Source organism: Ostrea edulis, chromosome 8 (assembly GCF_947568905.1).
Source record: "Ostrea edulis chromosome 8, xbOstEdul1.1, whole genome shotgun sequence".
Taxonomy (NCBI): Eukaryota; Metazoa; Mollusca; class Bivalvia; order Ostreida; family Ostreidae; genus Ostrea; species Ostrea edulis.
In genome coordinates, this window is record NC_079171.1 from 18,496,249 (window position 1) to 18,502,594 (window position 6,346).

Genomic DNA, 6,346 nt, shown 5'->3' on the forward strand with positions numbered 1-6,346 from the left:
GACACTGTACGGAGTTTGAATCTAGTACTGTGTTGTAAATACAAAAACCGACAACGGACACCGATACAGGTACGGTTAACAAACATAGGGATATAACACAATATGATCCAAAGAAAAATACCATTAAAATGGAAACAAATTACTCTTAGAAATTAATAAAATTTACCATTATTAGGCATTCTTTGTGTTTCTAAATTATGGCAGAACTCTTAGCCACATAAATTATGTGTTTCCCCGATTCTACGACGTGGATGTAGTTCTACCGCAGAGCCCTCATTACAAATTAAATTTAATTTGATGAATTTCTGAATTTAATTTCACATTTGTTACTTATTGTCTTGAAGAAATACTCCATTTTACATATTGCCCGATTTGTTATGGTTTTTTAGTCAAACGTACTAAATTATGTTGTAGCGGTCAGCCGGGTTCGATCGCCGGTGGCCAGATAGCTCAGTTGGTAGAGCACCTGCCTAGAGATTCAGGGGGTCCGGGTTTGAAACCCGGTCTGGTCCGTTGCATTTTCTCCCTTCCTGTTACAGTTGGTGCCGTAGACCAGCCCCTGGAACTGACAGGTGAAAATGCCCGCCAGGGGATAAAGATCCTGGGTTGATTTCTTCAGGTGTGAAAACATTTAAGGAGTGAGGAATGTAGCGGTCAGCCGGGTTCGATCGCCGGTGGCCAGATAATTCAGTTGGTAGAGCACCTGACTAGAGATTCAGGGGGCCCGGGTTCGAATCCCGGTCTGGTCCGTTGCATTTTCTCCCTTCCTGTTACGATGTGTTCTGCTCTGTTTCAACATACGTTTATTTTTAAAATAAAATAAAAGATAAGGTATTTATTTTTTTTTTTATAATAATAGAAAATATTCAAAATGTATGTGATTTTGTTGATATATGATTTCTAACAATATAACAAATTCTGAGCTTTAATATATGTAAATTTTCATCATTAGAAAATCAAGATAAATTGATTTCTTTTTGTAAAATATTCTTATTAGATATTGTTTTGCTGGGGAAGAAAGAAAATTCAAACCCGATTTTAGAAAATAAACTAAAAATATGATTTTAGATACAAATATATAATATTCAAAAAAAAATTGTTAATAGATTTTGTCTTAAATAATAGAACACCCGCTTGGAATTTCGAAATGTCAATTTTTTTTTTATTGACACCCCCCCCCCCCCCACCCCGGGAAATTTTAATTCACACCTAGACATTTTTTGTTCAAAATTTAAAGGCAATGCGGCATTAGATGGTAATTAAACTAATTTGCTATGTAAAGATTTTCACATTCATCCGAAGTGGAAAATTGGTTATAAATGACCAGTAGGCGACATTTAAGTTTAAGAATTTATAAATATTATTATTGGTTTTTTTTTTTATTGTGTGGATCAATTTGGACATAAAGATTGTTCCCGAAAAGAATGAAGTAATTCTGTTTGCCGGTTTTAATATTATCTATAAAACATCGCAATCCGGGACCATCGGGAGTCGGGAGTACTAGATTTATCGCCCATCCTTTAATTTGGGTACATGTAAAACATGGAACAGTAAATCAAAGCTCAAGTCCTAATTTAAAGCATCTATAAATATGTAGCAGATATGGAATATTCTGTTTTGAATAACAAAAATAACAAGCGGTGAACTGAATCATAGCATTGACTAATACGTCGAGCACGGTACTGGTGTTACTAAAACCGAGTTTGTTTGATCGTTTGCCTGTAATATATGACAGGAGATTTCAAGCATAAGTTTCACGTCTTTATTCTTGACTGTACGAAGAAAGTCTTTTATAAATGTTCAGTGTTACCTTCAAGTACATGCAATATTTGTTTTATTATATTGAATGTTATATAAACAACAAAGGAGAAAGACTGCCTTATTATCATCATGCGATGTTTTGTATATCATTATTACCAACACTCAAAACGACGCCGTCTAACCATATGACGAACCATACGTGCATAAATTTGACGCATATAATAATTATTATATCACCCTTTGTCAAGCAATATTACCCGTTGCTAGATACTATCACCCTAGCTGGACAATCCACAGGAGTTTGAAATTTTATCAATAAAGTCAATAAAATTCACTTACCAAGCCATGAGCTATGCGTTAGCATAGCGAACAGGAATGAAAGACCGTTTTGGAGAAATCTCGAGTTTCGCTTTGAATCGCCGCGCAATGAAAATAACTCGTCAGTATTTTTCCCATTGTAAACAATAGAGGCGCGTTTCTCAACAATGTCAAAAAGAATGTCAACAATAGAGGCGCGTTTAGATGCACCGGTACCAGATATACAGATTGGATTATTTAAAACCAGTGCATTCATTGAAAGACATCCGCCATTATATTATGTGTGTTTTATCGAAGTGACTGTGAACGAGTTAATTAACTGTAATTGTGTAAAGGAACGAATTGTCTACTATTGTGTGTGCACGTTGTTGTTTTGCTGTGAACTCTATAGATAAAGGTTTTGACTGTTTATTAAGGCATCTGTGTTATAACATATTGGCGTGGTGGCAGCGAATCGTCATCCATTCCCCGAAGAACAGAGTATTCCAAATTCTAGCGAATGTGTTAACACTCAGTGACTTACCAATGCGAAAGTGCATATAAACAACGCCGTTTATCAGGAACTGCGCACGTCACAAACCTGTACGAACCAAAACAATCACCTGGTTAAAGAAGACGCTCACCACCCCCTTAAAAGGACTTGAGAATGACGGCGTGGATGTAGCTGAGAATACCAGGCGCACGGCAGCGCAGAATGTAACACACCTCGAGTTGATGCTAGGCCAAATAGCTAACTTTTGTCCTGTGGTGTCCAGGAACACCATCGTTAAAAACTCTACCTCAGTTCATTCCATATGGCAGTCAATAAGACAACATTATGGGTTCCAGTCCACAGGAAGTCACTTCCTTGACTTTGACAATATTCATTTGGAGGTAGGCGAGAGGCCAGAGGACCTATATCAACGCCTTATGAGTTTCATAGAAGACAATCTACTTACACCAACGGGAAACATCAGTCACAATGGAGAAATCCCTGAGGCAGAGGAAGAACTTACCCCGACACTTGAGAATCTTGTGATACTCACCTGGCTCAGACTCGTACATAAAGATCTTCCAACATTAGTGAAACAGCGATATGGAACAGAGTTGCGTTCAAAAACGCTAGCCTCCATTAAACCAGAAATTTCACAAGCCCTTGACAGCTTACTTGATGAAATACATTCATCACATGAATCCAAAGTCCTGCGAACTGCCTTTGTTAAACAAACAAAATTTTCAAATAAGAAGTCCCTTACAACAACAATGAAACGTGAATGCCCATTGTGCAAACAGGCAGGACGGACCAGAATCGACTACTTCCTCAGTACTTGTAAATATCTACCTGATGGAGACAGACGTTTCATGACCAAGTCCAGACGACTAGTTCAAATGGAGGACTCAGAAAGTGAAGAATTCTCAGGTGACTTTTGTGATCCTTCATCAGTAGATGATGAAGACCCACCATCATTTATTCCATCAACTCGCCGCGTCAGCACCAGCAAGTCCGCTCAAATTAAAGTGTTTTATGAGCACCACCCTGTGTATTTAACTATAGATTCTGGAGCTGAAATTAGCATGATTAGGACCAAATTTGCAGAGCTGATCGGAGCTCCTATCAAGAAGACATCGCAGAATGCTCTTCAAGCCGATGGCATGACACCTCTTGAGAGTGTCGGGGAAGTACATCTCACTCTAACCCGAAACAACAAAATACTTCACCTTGATGCCCTAGCCGTCAACGATTTGGATGTTGACATTTTGGCAGGAATGCCATTCATGAAGTGCAATGACATTGGCATACGTCCCTCCAAACACCAAGTGACCATTGGCGATTCTACTATTATCCAATACATACCTGATGGTCAGTCCACGATACCTCATCATGTGCGACGAGCCCAGGCCTTCATCCTCCGAGCGGAACCAACAACAACAACCGTTTGGCCTGGATCATACATGGAGCTCAAAATTCCTGATGTTTTACCCCCTGAATCAACTCTTTCCATGGAACCGCGAGTGAACCGGACCACAACAGGAAACCTGGACTGGCCTAAGCCGACTGTGATCGAAGCTATTGGTGGGAAAGTTCGACTCTTGAATGACACTAATGAGCCATGTGTAATACACAAAAATGATCACTTGTGTCAACTTCACCTTACATCTACAAATTACACTGATTTAGATGGGAGTACAGACTATGAAACATATCCTATCCTCTCCACTGTCAGAATGACAGGAACATCAAATTTCCACTCAGACACAGTTAGTATTGATCCAGAAAATATTCTGAGCGAAACCGATCGTAAGAAGTTCAACAAACTACTTGAAAGGTACGACTCAATATTTGACCCAAGTTTTGGAGGATACAATCGAACAGCTGGCAAATTCGAATGTCATATAAACATGGGACCTGTTCAACCTCCACAGTGAAAAGGAAGGCTACCACAGTATTCGAGAGACAAATTACAGGAATTACAACAAAAATGTGATGAACTTGAGAACTTAGGAGTTCTTAGAAAACCGGAAGAATTGGACATCTCTATTGAATATCTGAATCCATCCTTTCTCGTCAAAAAGCCAAACGGAGGCCACAGACTCGTCACAGCTTTTGAAGACGTGGGACGCTACAGTAAGCCACAGCCATCACTCATGCCGGATGTTGATTCAACTTTTCGAACCATCGGCAGATGGAAATACATTATTGTGTCCGACTTGACCAGTGCATTCCATCAGATTCCTCTTTCGAAACCATCCTTAAAGTACTGTGGCATTGTGACGCCTTATCGAGGAGTACGTGTGTACACTAGGTGTGCTATGGGCATGCCAGGCTCAGAAACTGCTCTTGAGGAGCTTATGTGCAGAGTACTCGGAGACTGTTTACAAGAAGGTAGTGTGGCTAAACTAGCTGATGACCTATATTGTGGAGGGAAACAGTGGAGGAATTACTCAACAATTGGGAAAGCGTGCTTGAGTCACTTGCACTGTGTGGACTTCGTTTGTCTCCTACCAAAACCATCATATGCCCCCGTTCGACCACAATACTTGGATGGAATTGGACGGAAGGGAAGATTTCTGCCAGCAAACACAAGGTCTCCACATTATCATCATGCAGTGTTCCCGATACAGTGAAAGGCCTTCGATCATTTCTTGGTGCATATAAGATTCTTGGGCGGGTAATTCCAAACTGTTCTGATATACTTAACCCATTAGAAAACTCGATTGGAGGAATGCAATCCAAAGACAAAGTACAGTGGACTGATGAGTTGCGTCAACATTTCAAGAACGCTCAAGAAAAGCTGTCATTAAGCAAAGCAATTATTTTACCCATTCCGTCTGATGAACTTTGGATTGTTACAGATGGTTCCGTCAGCAAACGAGGCCTAGGAGCTACTATGTATGCGATGCGCAAAGGAAAACTAAATCTTGCTGCATTTTTTAGTGCCAAATTAAGAAAGCATCAAGTAACATGGCTGCCGTGTGAAATTGAAGCATTATGTATCGCAGCAGCAATTAAACACTTTAGTCCATTCATAATTCAATCTGTAAAACAAACTCATGTACTTACTGACAGTAAACCATGTGTGGAAGCTTTTGAAAAACTTCGTCGTGGAGAGTTCTCATCAAGTCCAAGAGTCACATCTTTTTTGTCCGTGGCTAGTCGGTACCGAACTTCTATACAACACCTTGCTGGCTCAGCTAATGTACCCTCTGATTTCGCAAGTCGGAATGCCCCAGAATGTTCCGAACTGCGATGCCAGATATGCAGTTTTATTGCTCAAACAGAAGACTCTGTTGTAAGGTCAGTGTGCTTACAAGATGTGCTTGATAGTAAAGTCAATTTACCCTTTACAACACGCTCTGCTTGGGTGTCCATCCAGTCGGAGTGCCCTGACTTACGAAGAACCCATGCACATCTCAAACAAGGAACTCGTCCATCCCGGAAACTAACTAACATTAGAGATGTGAAGCGTTACCTTAGCGTTGCTAACATTGCTAGAGATGGTCTCTTAGTCGTACGTCGTTCAAATCCATTTCAACCTACTACAGAAGCAATCATAGTGCCCCGATCAGTATTGGAAGGATTAATTACTGCACTACATGTCTCACTTGACCACCCTACACGTAACCAGATGCAGCAAGTCATGAAACGACATTTTTATGCTCTCAACCTGATGAAGGCCATCGAAAATGTGTGTGAAACGTGCCACGTATATGCTTCCTTGAAAAAATTCCCAGACCAGTTCATTCCCCAGTCTTCTGAAGAACCAACTGAAACATTTGGCATAATGTT